Source organism: Balaenoptera borealis, assembly GCF_965194805.1.
Source record: "Balaenoptera borealis genome assembly, chromosome: 12".
Lineage (NCBI taxonomy): Eukaryota > Metazoa > Chordata > Mammalia > Artiodactyla > Balaenopteridae > Balaenoptera > Balaenoptera borealis.
The window spans coordinates 108146449-108170042 of record NC_138869.1 but is presented as its reverse complement, the minus strand read 5'-3'; the positions used below and the strand labels follow the sequence as shown (position 1 = coordinate 108170042).

At 42.9% G+C, this 23594-nt stretch overlaps 1 protein-coding gene and 1 long non-coding RNA gene across 8 annotated transcripts in view; one reads left to right on the top strand and one right to left on the bottom strand.

Moving 5' to 3' along the window:
• The window catches only part of GMDS (GDP-mannose 4,6-dehydratase), a 489935-nt gene that overhangs the window by 313532 nt on the left and 152809 nt on the right, over positions 1–23594 (bottom strand). The window lies entirely within an intron of this gene.
• LOC309607296 overlaps positions 1–23594 on the top strand; it is a 50324-nt gene that overhangs the window by 16399 nt on the left and 10331 nt on the right. For 2 of the 3 annotated variants that reach the window (XR_014232357.1, XR_014232358.1), the window contains exon 2: positions 15278–15436. This is a non-coding gene — a long non-coding RNA (uncharacterized lncRNA). Of the gene's footprint in view, positions 1–15277; positions 22559–23594 lie in introns of those variants that run through there. The other variant, XR_014232359.1, reaches the window with a different exon arrangement.

Genomic DNA, 23594 nt, shown 5'->3' with positions numbered 1-23594 from the left:
ACTACCTCAATATGTATTTATGCTGTCAAGTTAAACTCATTTTTATCTAGACTTTAGCATAAAGCTTCTCCTGCCGTATTTACGTGCACTTGAAACACTTTTAAATGTGTCATTAATTAGGAAGGTTACAAGCTACAAAAGGACAGGACATATGTCGCTTCCTCATAATAATTACCTGTTGGATGAACAAACTGTTCTGTGCTACAATTTTCGGAATTCAAAACATAAAAACTTGGTTGGGGGACTTCCCTGGTGGTCCAGTGGTAAAGAATCCACCTTACAATGCAGGGAATGCGGGTTCGATCACTTGTCAGGGAACTAAGGTCCCACAGGCCGTGGGGCAACTAAGCCTGTGCGCCACAACTACTGAGCTCGCGCGCCTCAATGAGAGAGCCCGTGTACCGCAAACTGCAGAGCCCACACGCTCTAGAACCCATGCGCCACAACTAGAGAGAAGCCCGAGCAGACCACGCGCCGTAATGAAAAGATCCTGCATGCCTCGACAAGGATCCCGTGTGCCACAACGAAGGCCCAACACAGCCAAAAAAAAAAAAAGGGGGAAAATAAATAAATAAATAAATAAATAAAATATTAAAAAAAAAAAACAACTTGGTTGCAACTGGGAAACCTGAGGAGCGGGCCACGCAGAGGTGAAGCCCCTCCCCAGGGAGCCTTCCACGGCCCGGGTCCCCCAGACCCTCTCCAGAAAGCAAGGATGCAGCAGCCAGCAGGCTTCACCCCAATAATGAAAAATAAGAGAACGTGAAAGGCTCTCTAAAACAAGTGTATCTGAAATACTCAAAGAGGTAAAAGAAGTATAGCCACAAAGTAAGAAGAGGTGGATTTGAAGAAAGCACTAAACAGAAGTTCCATACAGTTGGCTAAATAATAACAACAGGCATCAATGGATAGGCTGAATAGTACACAAAACTGTTCAAAAACTAGCCGAACTACCACTCAAGAATACAGGCAAAATTAAGATATTTTCAGACCAAGGTAGAGCATTTATAACTCACACACCTTCACTGAAACACCGCTAAGGGACTTAGCTGAACAGGAAGGAATTTAGACTCAAAGAGCAGGAGCGGGGTGGCAGGAGTTAAGAGTCAGAAAATTAACTGGTAAACACACAGGTAAGTCCAAACAATTACAGGCTATATTGAAAAAGAACAGAATAATAAAAATGACTAATTGGAAAGATATGCAAACAGGGTAGAATTAAATTACTGGACAGCAGTACGTGGCCCTGAGAAGCAGCAGATCAATTAGTGTCCTGAGTAGGCAGTGAGAATTATGATTTGGATTTAGAGTTTATAAAGTATGTGTGTTAAAATTAAGCATAACAGCAAAAAGAATACAAATTGAAAGTATAAATTCTGAAGCAGTAGCTGAGGAAAAAGAAATCTAAAAAAAATCAAAGTAACCAAAGGCAAGAAAGAAGAAAAAAAGGAGACAAAGAAAAAGTAGAAAACACACACTAATCAGATAGAAATAAGCACCTATATATCAGCTGTAAGAATAAATGTAAACACTTTAAATTCTCTATTAAAGTGATAAACAATATAACTGAAGTTACAAAAAAGGAATGCCTAATTCTCTTTTATAAGTATATACTAAAGCAAAAAGAACAATGAATGGTTGAAAATATAAGGAATAGAAAAAGAAATCCCAGGCAAGTACTTACAAAAAGAAAGTTGATTCAGTAACATGAATGCTTTTTTTGCTTTAAATCATAGCATTAACAAGAATAATGAGGCATACTACATATTGGTAAAACCATCCCCCCAAAAGATGTGATAATCATAAACAAGGAAAAACAGATAAATCCACAATGATAGTGACAGATTTTAATATTGATACTTTGTGGGATTGCATCTTCAATGCAATCGTTCAGGAGAAAAAAAAAGACTAAAATAAATAAGCTTAACATTCAACGGAAGAAAAAACAGAACAAAGTACCCAAAGAAAGCAGACAATACTAAAATTGAATTTTTTGTTTCTATTTTGAAAAGAAACCTCATTTATTTCCATTTGTATCCACATGTTGCTAAACCTATAAACTAAGGTCCAACATAAAAAGATGCTGAAAGAAATCAAAACTTAAACTATTGGCTAAAATCTGATGAGGGTGTGTGGGTGTGTGTGTGTGTGTGTGTGTGTGTGTGTGTGTGTGTGTGTGATAAATATTTAATGAGTACCTACTAAATGGCCAGGATAAAAATGGCCATTTAGTGAGCTTAGAGCCTATTGATATAAATATTTAGAATTCTTAATGTGGGCATGTGCACACATACACACACACAAATGAAAATGTCTTTCCTTTTGAACTTGAAAAAAACTTCAAATCAAGCATTTATTGACTTCATACATGCTGTTATTAGCCAAGTAAATTCAACTCACATGCTGCATGAATAAAGACTATGCCAGCTCAAAAGAAAGTACTTTCTACATTGTAGCTTAATCTTCGGGTCTATAACTGAACGAATGACCATTCAGAATGAATGAGGATGCTCTTCACGTAGCTAGTTGCCAGGTCAACATGTTCCTGGGCAACATGAACACATTTCAAGCTGAAGTCAGTATTTGGAAAGTGAAAGATGAAAAAATAATGGGCAAGTTCTTTCTCAATGCTAACTAACCTACGTAGGAAATAATGCTTGCTTGACTGAATAATCAACTCCATAAAGAAGATTCACTAGTCACATGGTAACTTATCAAGTCTCCCTCACTCGGAGATGTTATCGTTTAAAAGAAAAAAAAAAAGTTTTTTGCTAGATGGCCCTTAGAGTTCTTGACACGACAAAACAACTTTTTAAATTAATTTTAAGATTGCTTAGCACATTTTGCTCACATGCACAAGTTTTACTATTATATTTTTAATGTAAAAGTTTAACCCTCAGAACAATCACTTTAGTTCAAGTAGCACCACTTGGCTGCCAAATAAAAACAGTGCTCCACAGGCAGAGGGCGGTCAAAGGGCCACCACCTGGTCCTGGGACGCAGACCCCCTGGGCTCTCTGGCCATGTGGCTGTCCTTATGTCAGGGTGCGGAAAACCTCCCAGCTTCTCTCAAGTCGAAGTCAGGAGGCTCCGCCCGGGCCCCCCATGCACACGCCTTCACTCCGAGGTCACTGGCCCCATTTGTCACCCTGCTGATCGCGGGCGTGGCCTGTCCAGCCTGAGGCAAACATCTTCTGTATGCATCGTGGGTTTAAGGAAGTGGCACACAGGACAATACGGACTTTCCAAACACAAAGGCATGCGAAAAGACCTTTGCAATTTATACATGAAACATAAAAAGATTTAATATCAGTACACAATCATTTTTCTTCGCAAATGAGAAAATGCTCTTCAAAACCAGCATCAAAACCATCTGGGGTTGTCATTTTTATTTTCTACATCACTGGCTACAGGTGCAACCTTGCTAAGAAAGTCAGTTTTGTCCTTTGTATGATCTGCGCACGTTCTCAGCAGGACGTTTAATCTCGGCATTAACGTTTCCTAAACTGCTCGAAACCGCTCTCAGGATTTCCTAGGAATTCTTCCCCAGGGCCGGTTTTGAAGATGCCGATGGAGCCCGCTGCGGGCGGGTGAGGCGTGCACAGCGGGCCACCAGAGTCACGGGGGTGCTGGTGTGCAGTGACCAAGTCTGAAGTAACTACTCTCCCAAACGAATGCTACGGCTTCGTCGGTTTACCGAACGTTGCCTATGGAAGAGCTCTGCACTAATTCTGAGATGTTATCAAGAAACAGGAAATGAGTCAAAAATGTTTTTCCAAAGAAGGATATGGATCATATAAGAAATAAGACAATAATAAGGTCAAAGAAAAACAGAACAAAAATTAAAATAAAAACCCCAGAAACTATGAAATACATATCAATATGCACATAAGCAAAAATATTATGGTAAACTAGGAGCTGAAACCAGAGAATGACGGTATCAAACAAGAGCATTTAGTCTAAAATGGCTTCAGGAAGACGCAGTCCCTGTCGGTCCTTTTGAAGCTGGGTGTTCTGACCTGACCCAGAGAAGAGCACGGCCACGGGCATGGCTGAGGCACGGGTGGCAAGTGTGGTGGAAAAGGCCACCCGGGACCGTCTGGGAGGACACAAAGGCGGCCAACACGAGGAGCGGAGCAGGCAGACGTCTCTGACACCAAGGGCCACCCCCCGTTCCCTTTCCTTTGATTTCCGGTTTGCTCAAAAGGGGGTTTCGGTGATTTTCCTTAAGGTGGGAGATTGAGAAAGGTGGTTTTTATTTGAATATATCAGATATGCAGACATAGAGGGGGGAATTCTTATAAGAAAAATAAGTGCAGGAGAAAAGTGTTAGGGTCTGGAATAAGAACAGGAGTGATCAACATAGTGGTTAAGTATATTTCGTGTATTAGTAAGACCCAACAACAGAATTCACTGAAGTCTGCATAGCAAATAAGAGACAGGATTCTTCCAGAAACAAACGTAAGGAAATCAGAGGACAGCAGACTACATTATAGTTACTGGACGAAAAGGTAAATGGCATGTCATAATACAGGCTTAACAAGAAATCATAAATTTATGTTTCATAAAGTTTATGAAAAGTTCTTTTATTAAAAACATCATAAATGAAAAGTGAAAACTTTATGAACTTATTGCATCATCAAATTGGTGTTCTATACTTTCGATACAATTGATACATTTATTACCACATCACGGTCCTTTTCTTCTGCACTGTTAGACTAAAAAAAATTCTAGCGTCTATAGTTCTTTTAACAAAGGTTTAAAAAAACTTTAGAATAGTTAAAGGAAAACAAAAAATTCTTGGCAAAAGAACAGCCTTAAAGATAGCAACTATAAAAGGGTCTAATGAGGTCTTACGTATAAAAAGGCCTCTTACCTATTTAATAAGCTCTGCTGTGGATCTCTATTTTAGCTCCCCTTAACAAACATCTTTTAGTGTAAAAAGAATACTTCCACTCAAGCAGCGTTTCGTTGTTTAGTGTAACCAGTAAGGGTAAGTTTGCTCACAATGACATGCATATCAACACCCTTATGAGTGGAAAGAAACGCAGACAAGAAGATAATTTAATTGAAGTTAAATATGTTTCAAGTTTCTCTCAGTGGAGAAAAGGTACACATATTTTTAAATCCTAAATCATTTACCCTCTGCAATTATCTCATCCCCCAGAACTCCAAAATCAATTTGACTGGACTTTCATTTCTGCTTTATAATAGGAAAAAATGACACATTTCCAAATTTAATTAACCAAAACAAAGATTCCTAGGACACCCCATGTAATTCTGAGTGGACTAAACAATACATCTTAGCTGCTCAGGACAAAAGGTCATTTGGAAGGGATGTGCCTTTAAGGGTTTACAAAGGCTTGGTCTTCAGTCCTGTAATAAAAGAGGAAGCACATCTCAGTAAAGGAAGGATGCCCACTTTAAATAAGGAAATGGGTTTGCAGGATGCACACAGGCTGCTTTCTATTAATGATAAGGACAGTCTACAAAAAGAGCTCAGACTACTTTAACTTTCATGTAGAACGCCTGCAGAGAACGCCTAACGTAAACAGAACGACAAGTAAAGTGTCCACTAGCCACTTTATTAAATGATTTATGTGTTCATAATAAAGGCCAGTAAATACTGACGACTATATTCCTTTTAAGACCTGTAATTACTGGTGTGATGATTGTATGCCAGGATCAACACCAATAATGTTTGGGGAGAGAAGCATACTTTAGAGGTTTATGAGGATAATTATACAAGATAGATGGCTTTGCTATGTGACTTTTTTTTTAAACCGGGGGAATGAGGAGGCGGAGGTTTCTTAAAACCTTTACCATAACTTAAAAAAAATGTTATATTGTATTGTATATGTTTAAGGAATGTAAAGCATTATGTTAAAGTTTGATCTCCTTCAAGACAGAAAATAAATCCAAGCAACATCCTAACAAATATTAATTTAAATTTAAGTTTGGCCATCACTTTTTGGCTTCTTCCATCTCTCTCCGTCTGTCTCCCCTCTGCCCTTTGTCTCACACACACACCCTAATCAGATGTTTCTCAACTACAATAAAATAATTTACAACCTTATTTAATGACTCAGCTGATGACGGTCCAATTGTCGACTTGCCCTGCCTCTGACCCCTCATCTTCCTTCTCACCATTGGGTGTGCAAAAGCAGATAAATTACTGACCCAGCAAAAACCCATTACAATTTGTCCAGGGCCCTGGGGCTTCCAAAAATTGCCCCGATGACGAAGGAAGACCAGGTTACAAACTGCACCTATGGTCCAGCCCAACGTCTGCACACAAGGGCAGTGGCGGATTTCACAGTGCCAGGAAGCATGTGCTCGTTCTACAGGACTGTGTCAACCACCAGTTCTACTATGAACTATTCCTGCTTGTCTTCTGGCAGGATCGGGGCTGACCCCCTGCTGGATCACACAACAGGCTGAATAAGTGTATACGCGTGGGGTTCCACGCGGCACCCCAAAAGAGAAAAAGTTTATCTGCAATAAGGTTAACTGGAATTTTGACATCAAAACATTTCAAAGAAATATTTCAAAGAAGCTACTTTAAGCATGAATATAAATTTTGTGTCGTCTTGAGTTACATGTCGGAGTGTGGAAAAGGCAGCATGAAATACTATTTTCCATGCTCTGGGTTCCTTCAGGATTTCAATGTGGTCCTGAGCAAACCTCTGCTGTAAAAGAGACGACATGCATTTCGTCTGTTGAGCTGTTTCCCCCCCCCGAGACGAGCACCTCAGGGACAGTCCAGACAGCGGACAGGGCGGAGGAGGAGGGAAGGGCGCCCACACGGCGACTCCCCACGGCAGGTCCCGCACTGCAGGCCCCGGTTCCCGGTCGCTGCTGGTCGCCGTCTCTTTCCTCCACAAGAGCCGGAGCCTTCTGTCTGGACCTTTTAAAAGGTGATTTCCAAATAGAAAGTGACCAAGAATACACGCGTGCCCACATTTTCTGAGGGTACTTCCAGGGATGGTGCATGTGACTGCCTGCCTCAAATCCGTGAAGCTGTAAAGCCAGGGAAAAGAGGACGAAGACAAACTTTAATTCGGTGTTTGTAAAGCACCTGAAGGATATTTTTTGCTCTTTTGATTTCAGCATCTGAGAATTTGCAGGGAGAGGAAACACAACTTCAAATGTTGCCTCACTTTCTATTTTACGTGGACCTGGTTCCATATATAAAATGCATATAAAATGCTTTCTTATCTAAAATTTCCCCAAGGGTTTGCAGCAAGCGGAGTTTGTACAACAGACTTGACCACAGCAAGTCTGAAAGGCTCTAGTACTCTCCAGGGGTCAAGGACATGTGTACAGAGAAGAATTTTTAAGACTCACTGTAACAGTTCCCTTGGAACTATTACTTTCTGGTGGGGAAAGTGATAGATATTTTTAAAAAGTAGCGCACTTGCCAAAAGACGTATCGGCTCCAAACAAGGCCGTGTGCACTGGACAAACGGTAAAACGGCTGTAAAGTGCTTCACTAAATGTGGGCACGCTGCAGGCCAACACACATCGCTTGGAAACCGTGATGTGTAGCCCATGTTTCACGAAAATGTGAAATGTGTGTTATCCTCGGGACTCAATACCAATACAACAGCAAGGCTTCTCTCCAATTCCTTTATTATAAACAAAATCAATTACTACCGTATCAAATCTCTCACACGTAAAAATGATCATATTACTCTCCACCGGGGTCACAAAGGCCCACGGGGCGAGCACGTCACGTCAGTAAACGAGGCAGGCCAGGTGCGGCTGCAGTGACCTTGTGCAGTGTTTCTCAGACTCGCACGGGCCTAAAGGAGTCACCTTGGTTAAGTGCAGGGGTTCTGGGCTGGCGCCCAAGACTCCCCGTTTCTAACAAGCTCCTTGAGAAGCAATGGCCTGGAGACCTCTTTGCCCTTCCTGCTCCTTTGCCTCGGATGACAGTCTCCACACAGAAATGCAACCAGGCTCAGTGCTAAGGAATTTCTGCAAAGAAGCCGGAAACCCATCCGTTCAACAAGTACGCCAGCCTCGTCTGTGTTCCAGGTGTTCCAGGCATGGAAGGTACAGCAGTGAGCAGACAGGCAAGGATGTGTCAGGACAGACGCCCGACAAGACAGACGAGTGCGACAGACAAGCCAGCAGCAAGTGCTGCGGGAAAAAAGCATGAAAGAGGGGTCGAGTGTGTGTGCACGTGTGTGTGTGTGTGCAGTTCTAGACAGGGTGACCAGGGATGGTCTCATTGAGAGCAGGGCATGTGAGACCCTTGAAGAAGATGCAGGAGAAGTTCTGAAGATCTCTGGGGAACGAGCGAAGTCTAGCTGTGAAAACTGAGCTGAGTGTCCAGGGTCTGTTAACCTGGGCCTGCGTGGGCTCCAGGTGGCTGAGAGGCAGAGACCCGGGAAAGACAGGCATCTTAAACCCTAAAGCTTCTCTTCTGATTTTAAATGTGAAAAGTCTAGTCATATATTTAGGAAGTATTAGGCTCCTGGCCATCACTTTCTGGCCTCTATAGTGGTAAGACTTTGCAAATACAATTAACATTTTAGTAAAATGCTTTATGAAAAAAATAATCAGCCATTTTTCTCAGGGCCTCCTTTCTCCTTCAGCTGTATTGAAAGTGTATAATCTTACGATCAGAAGTTTTTGAAAATGCACGCACACGGAGATCCACAAGGAACAAGGGCAGATGTGGGAGTCTCTCAGTGATCAAAGGGTGGAATAAAATCCCAACAGAAGAGAACGCTCTGTTGGCCTTCATCTAGGAATCTGCTGCCTCTCGTCCGTCAGCGGGAAGATATATACACGCTGTGAACCGCGTTTCTGGTCGCGGTGCCGGGCCTACCCCGGACACACGCATCTATCCACCGGTCTCTCTGTGACCAACGTCAAGCATCTGAAAGGAGGGTGGTCAGGTTAAGGATGCCTGCAGAGACAGTAAATCTAATTTGCCTTTTATCCTCCTGATACAGAATCCTGTGCAGCTGGGAATCTCAGTGTCAGGTGCACAGGCTTCTCTGGGACGTCTACAGAATGTCATGTCTGCAGTCTGGATACTGATCTCATTCTTGGTACTGTCTTCCTTTGCTGCCTGTACTTTCCCACTGTCTAGTTGCTCCCTTAGTAACATTGAGCTTATTTTCTCCTGGCGTATTGTATGTATCCTCACACTTGCCAACACTCCTGAAACCCTTTTCAAACTAAGTTCTGGAGTCCATTCGTTCATTAAATATTTACTGATAGATACTATTAGATGCTCGGCATACACCAGAGAACAAAGATCCCTGCCCTTAGGGAGCTTACAAAAGTTTTATATATATATATATATATATATATATATATGGACAAGACAAAAAGTAACTTGCTCACAAGGAGTCTGATTTAATCAACAACATAATTAGTAGTAAGATCTCCACTCATTATTGTAAAGCTGCTAATTCACTGCTAGTTGAAATGCCTTCCACAAGGTCAGAGTCAAAACACTGCCAACATGTGGAATATAACTCATCTTGACAGACACAAAATAGTTCCTCTTCGTGATCTGCTATATAACTCACTGACTCCCAAGAAGAGAGCGCAAAGAAAAATTTTAAGAACAATTTGGGATTTTCCAAATCTCATTTAAAACATTTTTAAAAGTCACAAAAATGAAAGCAAAATAAATAAAACCCATGTAACATGTGGTTAAACCAAGTTACTGGTATTTACTCAAAGGAAAGAATATATTAAATCTTGCAATCAGCTGAATGAATAATCACACAGGAAGAGAAAGACTGAGGTCCTTGGAATTCCGGTCATTTCCTTTCCTGGATTATTTTAAATTGATATTTTCTTCATTTGTAATTTGAGCCAAACCATATGACCAGTGGAATAATAATTGCATAATCACTGAATCACTGATTCATTAATCAATGAATAACCACTGCTGACAGAAACCATAAACCCCACCATGCAGTTAATAGTGAAGAGCTCCGTGAAAAGTTCCCAAAGCATCATGTTATTCTGCTCTTGAATTGATAAACTAGAACAATATTTATTTTCCTCAAAAATTATCATATCGTTTGGTGGGAGGTGGGAGGGAGGGTCTCCATTATTTTTGTCCAAGGAAACCTTTACAGACATTCTGGAAAAGATGGACATTGAAACAGGTCAAGTGTGGGACAAATCCTTCATTTTATCACTGGCCCAAATGTTGTTCTCTCTTCTTAAGCCTCCTTTAGAGTACATCACAAGGAGAAAGTGGCAATGTTTGATTCCTAAGAAGAAATTTATTTCTTAAAAGGATGCTCTCATGATATAAAAGCCTTCTGGAAATTTACTTTCTAAAGGAGTTAAATTTCCAAGGTTCCATGCCATGGCCTTTTGCTGCACCATTTTCCCTGCAACGTGCCTGTACCTGGTGCCTTAGAGCAGGGGTCCCCAACCCGCGGGCTGCGGACCAGGACCGGTGTGTGTCCTGTTAGGAATCGGGCCGCACAGCAGGAGGTGAGCGGAGGGCGAGCGAGCGAAGCTTCACCTGTCGCTCCCCAATGGCTCCCCATTGCTCTCCATCGCTCCCCATCGCTCCCCGTCGCTCGCATTACTGCCTGAACCACCCCCTACCCTCCATCCATGGAAGAACTGTCTTCCAGGAAACCGGTCCCTGGTGCCAAAAAGGTTGGGGACCGCTGCCTTAGAGCCTAAAGGCACAGAGCAGTAGTGCCTGACCCAGGCTGCCCATCAGAATCACTGGGGGCTCGTATCAAAACGCAGGTTCCTGAGTTCAACTTCTAAAGAGTTTGTTTCAGTAGCTCTGAGGTTGAGGCTTAGCTATTGTATTTTTGATAAATGCCAGCATGTTCCTAATGCAGTCTATTTATAAATAAATATTTTGGCATCACCAATCCTGAGCAGAGTATGTACCCCTTGAGAGGCATATATAATGGTTTGCAGAGATATGAAAAAACATTTACATTTTTATATCTATTTTTATCTCTTTCAATTTTTGAGTTGAATGATTTATAATATACAAATATATGGTACAGGATTAAGCATACACAATTTATAAACATATGTATCTGTGCAAATGCATGTATGTGTGTATATAGGGGATTCATATTCAAAAATATCTTTCTGATCAAAAATGTGCACTGGTCTGTAACAGGAGTCAGCAGGCTTTCCTGTCAAAGGTCAGACAGTAAACATTCTGAACTTCGTGGGCCACAGACAATCTCTATCGTATATTCTTTGTGTTCTTCTTTTACAACCTTTTAAAAATGCACGGACTGCCAGCTACAAAAGACTGCATACTGTACAATATGATCCGTTTCTTTGAAATGTCCAGAGCAGGCAAATCTAGAGAGACAGAAGAGACGCTGGGAGTTGCCAGGGGTTTGAGAGGCTTGGGGAAAACGGAGAGTGACCCTAACAGGTATGGGGGTTCCTTCTGGGGTGACGACCACATTCTAAAACCGATGGTGGTGAGGGCCCCGCAACTCTGTGAAGGTACTGAAACCACTGAACGTGCGCTTGAAACGGGTAAATGCACAGGAAGCGAATTCTCTCACTGAAGCTCTTAGAGGAAACGTTAACAGTTGCTCCCATCTTGGCGCTGCACCTGACCCCTAGGTTACAGCCTGCAACACGTACCTAGAGCGGCAGCTCTCAAAGCGCCGCCTGGGGGCCCCCGCCCGAGCGAGGCAACCACCCTGAGACCACGAGGAGCGGGGTGCAGGGCGAGGGCGGCCGAGGGGGGAACAGAGGAGCCGCCCACCCGCAGCAGCGCTGGGAACGGCTACAGCATCACTGGTCTGGCTTTTCCAAACCTCCTGCCACATGAGAAAAGTACACTTATGTAAGCGGTTTTCCAGGATTCTGTACCTTGCAGCTGAACAAAATTCTTTACGAGCTCAGTGTCCCATCGTCCCGAGTTCACACCCAGAACACGGTCTGGACCCGGCTGGCCTCACCAGGTCATTGGCCATGGAGGGCAGGCCTCGCTGTGGGACAGCAGAGGTCAGGTCCGCTGTTCCCCCTCTTGTGCTTCTGAACCCGGGCTTTGATCTGAGTGTCCCCTCTCCGCATCTTCTGAAGTTCAAAGCCCCTCCATCCTTCAAGGCCAACCCCACGAATGAGTCACCCTTCAACATGCGTCTTCCTGTATTTCCCCAGGGATCACCCACTATTCTTTCCTCCCCACTCTGTGCCTCCAAAGGCACTCAACACTTTCCCTTTTACCATCTACTCATTGCACTCGACTTTCTTACTCATGTCTGTCCCGCACGCCACATACTTATCACAGGACTTTGCACTGAATAAAAGCTCAACTTGTCAGTTATATCAATACTACTGGCCACAATCAAGTTCTTAAGGAGACAGAAAACACCAGAGGATAGCGCAGGAGTACTCGAAACCCCCTTCCACAGGTGACCCCATGTCTTCGGCCCGTGGGGTCCGGGGGGGCCTCAGGCTCCAATTTATCCCACTACTAACAGGGAAAAGGCGGTGCTTTCCTTCCAACCAACTCAGCTTAATATGTGTACTTGTTACCTAATGAAAATCAACAAACCCTTAACTCCTTTTAAGGTCAATGAAGGAAATCAGGGAGACTTAATTAGAGGGTGAAATAAAGCCCTTTTAAAGAGGATTTATGACCCTTCTGTGTAAAGCATTTAAGATAACAAGGTGTTGATAAATTAGGCTCTGGCTGGATAAAGATCTAAATACACCAGTGACACAGATGATGAAGTTGTCTTTTATAAACACACATTACATGAATAAACCAGCTTATTGATTCCTTAATATGTTTGCTAAATGGAAACAAAATCATTGCTTTTCAGTGCCCTACTGCAGAACGCCAGGTTGGCTAGCTATTGGTACCGAGAAATCCAAACGATGTCCAGTGCGGGCAGGTCTGTCTCAGGGATCCCTCAGCACTTCTACTATCCTAGGCTTTGCCATCCACACTATGCACACAGACATTCCTGGCGTTACCCAGCATAGTATTTGTCTATTCCAAACAAGCAGGGCTCCAGGCAAAATGCCAAGAGAGTTTTAAACAATAGAATCATATATGCTGATTAATGATAATTTTCTTCCTATAAACGTTAGGAAGTAAATATAGGCTATACTGAGGGTTAGTAGTTTTCCCCATGAAGAGTATTCTATGGGAAAAATAAACTGTCGAAAAACCCGCTTTGTGGAAAGACTTCAGAGCCTTGGGGATGCTGCCATATCGTACGAAACTTGCTAAGCAGAGTTCCCCCAAATAATGTCGACACGGACCATCCCGTGGCACCTTGAGCCACAACACACTCTCAGCAGTCAGGTTTAAAATAAAGACTCACTACATGCCTCGGTCTCTACTTATGTTCTACCTGGAATTATTTTCTGGAGGCAGGAAGGAGGTAAAAACTTGAACTCAGGAGATAAAGGAACCCTCAGTAGCATCAGGAGCATGGACATCATTTCTCTAATACGAGGCACCTCCGCCTACAGAGCACTTAGTGGGAAACGGTGCAATCACACCGTCTGGTGACAACACTTCGTAGGCCTGGAGCTCTCACAGCACCCCTGTGCCTGGCACACGCCTTCTGAGTGCTGGTTTTTGTGAAAAGAAAAGAAGAGGAGAGAAGAGGGGAGGGGGGAGGGGAGGGGAGACAAAAATCCTAGCAGAGTTTTACAAATGGTCCAAAAGGAAGGCAAAGCAGACTGATTCCCAGTCCGTGGAATCAAGGAGTTAGATCACCCTGCAGTAACAAGAGCCTTCAAGTAAACATTCCCACTGAAACATGCCTCCTGCATCCCAGGCCCCTAAAGGGCCCACGCGCCGCGGGGGGTCTGCTCATCCTGGACGCCCAGGAACAAAGGGGCTGCATCCTGGCAGTGTTTCCAGAACGGGGTTGGGGGAGGGGCAGCAAGGGAAACTGACTATTAAAGTCAGAGACCAAATGGGCGAGAGGCTGCATCCTGCGTCCAGAAGGAGAACACCGAACGTCTGTGACGGCCTCGCTGTCCAGCTACATGTTAAAGCCATTTCTACAGATGAGGCTGCGACAGGGAGCGCCTGGGGTCCTGAGCAGGAGAATCTGCCGTCTCGGGATTTGGCTCTGCTGCTCCCTAGTGTTTACAAACTTCCTGACCACCAAGATCTGCAAGTTGCTAACCTGCACATCATTTCTCAAGTAGCCTGAAATGAAGACAGAAAGATAACGAGTGAATGAAGACAGGCGAGCGGGGGGCAGGGGGACAAGCAGGAAGGGGGCAGAGAAGACGGTGGCACAGCAGTGCAAAGCGGTCACAAAAGCCCACGTCCTACCCGCTCTCTGCCACAACCTACCTACAGTCTACCTGCCTCGGCCCCCGTGCTTTCACAGTTAACCTTGAACCCTGAAACAAAGAAGGGGAAAGACCTGCTCACCAAAGAAGCCCTTAGGAAGCAGAGCCTGCGCGGAGCTCGGCCACTCTCCCCGAAGCCTGCCCCTCCCCGCCCCTCCGGACGGGACACAAAGCGGGTTTTGTCCCCAGCCCGGCACTGGCGGGCAGCACGGGCGCGCTTGTTGAAAAGCAGCTGTTGCTGACAGACTGGGAGCCTGGAAGCCAGAGCTAAGTGAAGTGGTTAACCCACATCCCCTCCCCAGCGATAAAGTGCTTTGATAAGCAAGCTACGAAGGCAGATGCTGGAAGGCCGGCCAGCGCGGCCCCCGGGGTGAACGCAGGCCTGTCTGCTGGACCCTCGACGCTTCCCGAACTCAGCATCCACCCCTGGCCCCGACCCCCCTGTCCTCCCCGCTGGCAGCAAGGCCTAGTCTTTGACATGTCAGAGCAATATCCTGTTCGCACGGGGAAAACAGACATAAAAAATAAAAACCCTGCAAGGAAACACCTCTTCACGTCGCTTTTTCTCCAAAGTGTTATCCTAATTCAAACCCCTCCTAGAAGCACAGCATCAAAGCAAACACTCTCCCAGAAATGCACTCATCCCATCAATGGCTGCTCAGAGACACAGGGACATAAAATTTTCTCCAACTTTTATTAACAAAATGAAATGTGAAGTTAAATAGTGTGACTAACTTAGAGTCTCAGCTACTAAGCACCTCCGGTCATGGAGGTGCCACCTAAACACAGAGAGCCAGGAAGCCTGGACACCAGGCTGAGCTCAGAGAACACTTTCCTCTGAGACGCGAGCGTGGCCCTCACCTAAGGGTGCCGACTGGAATCCCGCGCGCATACTTCCTCTGTGTCAAATGGCTCCTTCTACCGGAGTCAGAGGACTCACTGATCACACTTCTCTCTCTCTCCACAGAAGGAGAAAAAATACAGATGAGGGCGGGGCCTGGCCGCCAGGTCACAAGAAGGATGTAATCAAAGGCTCCGTAGTGATGCTGGTCCCGGGTGAGCATTTATCAACGTTAATTAGAATCAAGTCATGGGATACTGTCCATTTGGCTGAAATCCTTCTGAAGTAAGTATAATTTTATAAGCATGGTGTTTAGAGACAGAGTCAACGCTGAGTGTGTGAACAGAGACCAGTTACTATTCAAAGCATGCGTATTAGGAAACCGTGACACGATCTCTTGGACTTACCTGCATCACAAAGGACAGCACTTCACAGCAAACACGTTAGCAATGTTATCCCGTAGTCGTTATTTATTTGTAAAGTAAAACATATCAGCTTTAAGAGCTGCAGAGGACACCGTGAGGTGGAACCAAAGGTGACAGAAGCATGTTTACTTGCAGAATCCGGGCTCTAAGGTGGGAAGTAACAAATGCTCAAAAGAGTATCGTACTACGTACAATGCACATAATTTAGATCCAAAAAGCGCATACACGTGTGTGCCTATACAAACGGAATTTCTCAACTGCAAAGCCTTCCAGAAAAGGTGAAAAAAAAAGAGAAATAATGAGATAAAGCCGTTGAATAAAGCAGTACTAGCCAACTCTTTTTCTGACACTTTTTTCATACTTGTCAGGGGAGGGAGATAAGGAAATCTGGGCAGTGATTACAATACCAAAAGTATCCCCCAAATCCATCGTACTCCTTATACTAATGGTAGTCTGAGGAGTCAGTTTCACACGCAAGCAAAAATATTTTTCTAGTGTGCGTACTCAGGGCCGCATGCGGCACAGAAGCGCGCTCGTACACATGCAGGAACTGCTAGAAACTCTACGTTGAGTACAAATTTCACTTTTTAGTTATGCTTGGATAAATTCCAGGCACTAAAAAATCAGAAGCAGCCTGAATATATACTAAAACCAATACCCAATTCACACACTAGATTATAGTCTCATTGTAATGGACATCTGATATAATCCACTAGAACACAAATCTTCTGGCAATTCTCTTTAGAGGATCTTGCATAGTTTGAGTTGCATTAAAATTTGAGCACAAAGCTCCTTGCAAACATAAACCACCAATCTAACTTCACAACACAATGAACTGGAGGAATGGGGGAGAGGCCATGACTGCTGGAGTCCCAGAGGGATCTTTGCCTTTGGAAAGCAAATTCAGCACAGAATTCCTCCAAAGGAGCAAGTTGTCTGGCACGATTATTTTTTAACTGAATTATATCCAAGTCATTCACAAAATTTTTAAGGATAAAATCACATAAAGTAAGATTACACATAGTGAATGTTTTAAAAGGGCACTGTCACCCTGTAAAGACTGTTCCACCTGGGTCCTCACGATGGGATGTGCGGCCTCAGAGGACACATCTCACAAAGCCTGCGGGTCCTCACGTTCCTCCCTGCCTGAGCCCGCGGCGCGTGTACCACCTCGGGAGGACGCAGAGAAACGTCAGCCGTCTACAAGCAGAACGAGAGCTCGCACCCAAAACCAAACATGCTGGCACCTTGATCTTGGATTTCCAGCCTTCAGAACTTTGAGAAAATAAATTTCTGTTGTTTAAGCCACCCAGACTATGGTATTTTGTTGTGAGAGGCTGAGTTAAGTCAACTCCTAAAATTAGTTATTAATTCTAATTTTTCTCTAGATTCTGTTGGATTTTCCTCTGCCCACAATCATAATCATCTGCAAACAACAAGGGAGATTTCCTCCTTCCCAAACCTCTATTCTCATTGTCTGGTTTTTGAGTCACTCACCTGCCTCACTGCACGGGATCTGCCCTCCGTTAGGACGTCAGACAGACGGTGTTGAGGGCAGCCTTCTCACGCCCAATACTAGAAGGATTTGCATAACTAAGCATAACATTCTTGGTACATTTTTTTTTTTAGCTACACTGGCAAGGCAGACTAATGCCCCCCCCCCCCTCCAAAAGATGTCCATGCCCTAAGACTAGGAACCTGTGACTATGTTATATGCTGGAGCAAAAGGGTTTTGCACGTGTGATTAAGTTCAAGATCCTGAAATGGGAAGACGGTCCTGGATTAGCCAGGTGGGCCCAATATAAGCACCAAGGGCCCTTTTCAGGGAAAGAAGAGGCAGGGATCAGAGTCGGAGGAGATGTGATGACAGAGCAGAGGGTGGAGTGAGGCAGGGCCACAAGCCCAGGAACACGGGCGTCTCTGGAAGCTGGAAGACTAGAAGACAAATCCTCCCCTAGCGCCTCCAGAAGAAACATAGCTCTGATGACCCGTTGTGGACTTCTGACCTCCAGAACTATAAGATAATACATTTACTATTATTATTACTATTAATATTATTTTGTGATAATTTGTGACAGCAGCACTAGGAAACTAATACATACACTACAGCACATTTTAAAAGTTCCATTATTACCCAATAATCTTCTGCTTCTGGTAAGAAAATACATAATTTTTCTCCTTTATTTAAGTAATGTGATAAAATAGAGATTGACATTAAAATGTTAAATACTTGGATTCCTGGAATGAATCTCAACTGGCTAACAATGCATTATCCCTATTATACATTGCTGGCTTTAGTTTGCAATTATTTTGTTTACAAATTGTTGTATGAAAGTTCGTAAGTGAGATTGCTCTGTAATGCTCCTTTCTCTTTATATTCTTGTTAACTTATACTATCAAAATTATACTACTTCCTAAAATGAATTGGGGAGGATTGCTCTTTTTAAGTTGCCTGGAAGAGACTGATGCCGTGTGACTTGACCTAAGCGTATATCGAGCCACATGATATATCACTCAGCTCAAGGGAGTTCATCATGTTGTTCAATTCTTCTGTATTTGTGTGTATATATATATGTCTGCTTTTAGCAGTTATAAGGAAAGTAGGCTAAACTCTCCTACTATGGTTACAACTTGTCTACTTTCCCGTTTATTTGGTCAGCTTCTGCTTTATATAGGTTGCCTTAGATGGCTAAGTACAGACAAATTTACCATTGTTATCTCTTCTTGGGAACTGAAACTTTATCATTATAAAGGTAATATATCTATAACAGTGCTTTTGCCTTAAAGTCTTTTTCTCTTGTATTTAGAAAGACTTCCCCAAAGAAGTTATACCTAAGCTGGGAGTTAAAAAGATGAGAAGAAATCTATTAGGTAGAGGGGAAAAAAAAATTCCAGACAGCAATGAGAAGGTCCTAGAAGCAAGAGAAAATACAGCTCTTTCAAGGAACTTGAAATCTTTGGTTATCTAAAATCTGTTTGTAAGAACAACAGTCTCTGCCCTACACCCCTTCCTTGCTGGCTGTCGAAGTCCTAATTTTGTTCTGCTGTATAATTCACTCTGCTGTGTGGTCAGGAAACACATGGTCTGGCCTCAGAAGGTAAATCATGATTGCTGCAAACCAATTATGATAATTCTATTTCCCTGACCAAGGAGATATGAGGAAACACCAGGAAAAGGTTTTCCCCTCTAATAACACATTCATGGAAGGAAACGTGGATGTCTGGAGCTATAGCAACCCTTTTGTGACAATGAGGGGACTAGCCCTAGAACCAAGCTAATACGATAAGGCTGTCGGGCCAAAAAGATGGAAGGAGCTTCTGTCCACGTTGACACTACTGACCTGGCCCTGTGCCCAGACTTCCTGTTATGCAAGTTTAAAAACTTTTCATTGTTTAGGGGACTTTCAGTTGGGTTTTCTGCTCCTTGGAGCTAAAGCATCCTGTTATATCACCTCTTGATATTTTTATCCCCAGTTTTAAGTGATACAAGATTGCTGAAAAATAGTTAATTTCAAAATTGAATACCTTTGTAAGAGAATATTTTGTTTTCTTTTCCCCAAAACACTGATATACATATATATTCCATGATAGTCTAAAATATTCATAAATTTAATTTTTAAAACATTATCATAAAAAATATTACCATTCTATAATCCTTAAAAATTAATGGTCTTAGGGATTCTTTTTGAAAATAAAGTTTCCAGGTCTGGTCATGATAAAGTGAAAATACAAAGAATTAAGAAATAATACATAAAAAGAATATAATTAAATTCCAGGAACACACACACACATTCACACACAGATGCAGGCTAGCATGAGACATTTCATAAGAGTTTGGGCTCTACTGGACTTTTCTGTGATTTTCAACAAATTAGGAAATATTGATACAAAAACAAATTTAAATTTTTTAATTTTTCATGACAATTTTTCACATCCTCACTTATACCTATTAACCTTTTATAGCTGCCAGATCAAATACTTGTATCAAAATAGTTCAAATTTGAGAAAACTATAGAAGAGAGAGGCACACATTTCTAATCCAATAACATACTTACTCAACAGACTAAAATTTCAGAGCACACAATTTTAAGAAATAAGAGGTTAAATACACTGAGAAAATTAATTTTCAGCTTCAACATGATCAAGCAAAAAAAAATCTTGATTTTTGTATTATAACCACAGAATAACTCAAATTAAAATATTTCTATTGATGAATGTACATTGCCAACTACCAAAGCAAAATAATCAGAGTTCATTTTTTCTATAATTATACATGCAATTTACACAAGAGTGAATTACTTATATTTATGCCCTCCATCCATGGAATTACTTCAACAATCAAAGCTTTTACACTTGATCTGTAAAGACCAGTATCTTCTTATTTATTAGCAAATCAAATGTTTCCATATATTAAGAAAATTTTAATTTCTACAAGAAACACATCAAACCTGCTCATTCAGAATTCAGAATAAATTATACTCATGAAAGAAACCAAAGGGTCAAAAGAGTACATTCAGTTCTCATGGAAAATGAAACAAGAGCTGCAAACCTCCATTCTGACCTGTTGAAAAGCAGAAATGTCATTGTTCCTCCAATGCAGAATGTAACGTTACACGTCTCCATCACAAGAAGCATTTGCAAACATTAAAAAGTAAGCAGTCCAGAAGAATCCTCTTACAAAGGAAGAAAAAAAGCCTAATTTTTGAACTGTCTGCAGATAATAGCTATAAACCTTGGACAACATCAACACAACACAACACAACAGCCAAGATATTCCAGCGCATCCAAGCACAGATTCTGGAGGGGAGTTGACCCTTAAATAAAGGAATGACTCCAAGTGACTTTCCTGTTTTTCATGAATTTCAGCCTGAAGGCAGGCTCCCATTCGTACCAAGCAGAGGCAGCAAAACCTACAGAAAACCCACTGTTTTACTGGCTCGAAGAACCAAAGGACAGAGTTTGGGGCAATGACAGCTACTGGAAATGAGGTTGGCAGGGATGGGTAACCCCAGTAAAGACAGAGACAGAGAAGACGATGCACAATTCTGTGTGTAAACTCCGCCCACATCTCTGGCTGACCTGTAAACCAGGATAAGACTAACTGAACTGTGATCTGAGCTACTGCCCAAACTCAAACCACCGTCTGCAGCTTGAGTCATCCAAATCAATTTTTTTGCAAAAACAAAAACAAACAACAAAAACCCAACATCATTAGGAGGAATGTACCAGAAGCCAGAAAGGAGAAACTGATGCATTTCAAAAGGTAAGATAATCAAGGAAGGTTGATGCTGAGATGGTCCTAGATGTTGGCATTAATAGCTACTGTAACCCTGATCAAGGACAGTTAGGAAAACACACTCAGGACGAATGAAGAGGAATCTCATCAGAGAGACAGAACTTATGAAAAAAAAGAAAAAAAAAGAAAAAAATTCTAGAACTAAGAAACATCCTACTGAAATGAAATGAAATGGGCTTAGCACCAGATGGGTGATGACAAAGGAAAGAGTGGGCTAAGTTGAAGATGTAGCAAAAGCAACTATCGACTCTGAGGAGTGAAGTTACTGAACAAAATGAGAAGAACGTAAGGACCTGTAGGACAATGTTAAAACAGCCCTGTTACTGGGCTCCCGGAGAGAAAGAAAAAAAAAAAGAGTCCAGAACAAATAAATTTCCCCATTAGGGTAAAAGTCATTAATTTACAGATTCATAAAGTTCAGCAAACACCAAGCAGGATAAATAAGAAGAAAAGCACACTGAGGTGGACAGTGTAACTACCGAAAACTAGTGAAAAGAGAGACGTGCCTGACTGTCAGCTGGCTCACGGTTTGGGACACGCACAGTCCTCCTGCTGCTGGCACGTCTGGGTACGACCACTCTGGTATTTGCACTGCCCAGAGTCTTGCCTCAAGAATGTCAGAGTATGTTCTCTCTTCCTCGACCATCTTGTCCCTCAGCCTCATGCAGGGCTAAGCTGGTGAAGGAGTGGGAACATGAACTTGGATTTCCCTCAGTTCATGTGCTTCTCACCACATCACCTGAAAAGAACTAACCAACTCTGAGCATGACACACAGATCTGTGGATTAAACATGAGGACAGTCACTTTAGCACAGGGATTAAGTTAATAGGTTGGGCTTTGCGGTAAAACGTGTTTGTTCTTAATTTTATGATTTTCTAGCTGCCTCAAAATCATCATCTAAAAAAACCTTACTATTATTACACCATGATGAAGATTAAACGCTTAGCTCCATCTCGCACATACAAAGTGCCCAGTAATTGTTTGAAATAATAACGATTGTCACAATGAAGTTTAAACAAAAAACCAAAGTATTCCACTTTATTAAAACAAAACAGGAATCTAAAATAATCCACAAATGAACCTATTTACAAAACAGAAACAGACTCACAGGCACAGAGAACAGACTTGTGGTTGCCAAGGGGGAGGAGGGTGGGGGAGGGATGCACTGGGAGTCTGGGGTTGGTAGATGCAAACTATTACGAATAGAATGAATAAACAACAAGGTCCTACTGTAAAGCACAGGGAGCTATATTCAGTATCTTGAGATAAACCATAACAGAAAAGTATATGAAAAAGGATGTACGTATGTGTATAACTGAGTCATTTTGCTGCACAGCAGAAATTCACACTACACAACATAGTAAATCAACTATACTTCAATAAAGATAAATAAATAAAAAAGCATTAAAAAATAAAATGCTAAAAAAACACAAAAAATAAATAAATAAAACAAAAATTATTGCAACTTACTATTTGCATTTCATAACATAAATGAATCTAAGACACCATAAATTGTAAGATCACTCTATTTTAAGTTGCACACAGAAAGAAATAATCTTCCCAAGGGAACCAGAGCATTCAACTGCTTGTATGTCACCTCCTGATTGATTTCAGAGGTGGTAACAGGTACATCTTAAGGTCAATGAAGTAAGGCACATGTATTATGTATGTGCGTATATATGTATACACACCACATCTTCTTTGTCCATTCATCTGTCGACGGACACTTAGGTTGCTTCCACGTCTTGGCTATTGTAAATAGTGCTGCTATGAACATAGGGGTGCATGTATCTTTTCGAATTAGAGTTTTCTCCAAATATACGCCTAGGAGTGGGGTTGCCTTTAAACGCTGAACAATATGACAGGGCTCAAATCTGCACAGGCAGAATGCCAGGCTCTGACTGGCGTACAAGAGGCTCCACGCGGCAGGAAGACACAAGGTGGCATCTATTATTACAAACTCACACGTGGGAGACCAGTGGAGACCAGTGGTTTCCAACGCCGGCTGCCCTCTGGAGTCACTTCAGGTGCTTACAAAGCCAGGATACCAGGAAGTAAGCCCAGACTAACCAGGCCAGACCCCCCAGGGCTCAGGTCCGGGCACCTGCACTTCTGTCAAAGCCGCACACATGGACCGCGAGGACACCCCACCTTACCGCGGGAGATTTCATTTCCCACCAGCACCCTCCGTGACTCTCACCACCAGTCACCTGTGCCCAGGTAAGAAAGCGCTGACCGCAGGCCAGCCTAAAGCGTTCTGATTTAATTTAACCTCACGAGGTTTTTAAAATTAAAAGCGTCTTCCACGTGCCTGCGGGGGTGCTGAGGACAGGCCGGTCTCTGCGTGAAGGCAGCATCGCCGCAGGACACGCACGTGCTCAGATGAGGCGCACGCAGCAGCCCCGGGGTCCTGGCCAAGCCCCCCCGAGACTGGGCGACGCCTTGCCCGGCCAGCGGCCTCCCTCCCGAGGACATCGCCCGCGTCCCAGGCACAGCACGCGGCACCGGCCGCCACCTGCTCCGTCTGCGTGTCCCCACTGACCTGGGAGCCCCTCCAGGGCAGGGCCCCGTGACGGAGCCCCCAAGTGCTGAACTGCATCTGTATTACCCAGTTTTCCCAAGAAACTGACAATTCCACTAATATCTACTCTCAAAACCACAGTTATCCTTCAAATCACAAATTAAATTACATCTTTTCCATTAAAACCTGCCTGTTCCCCT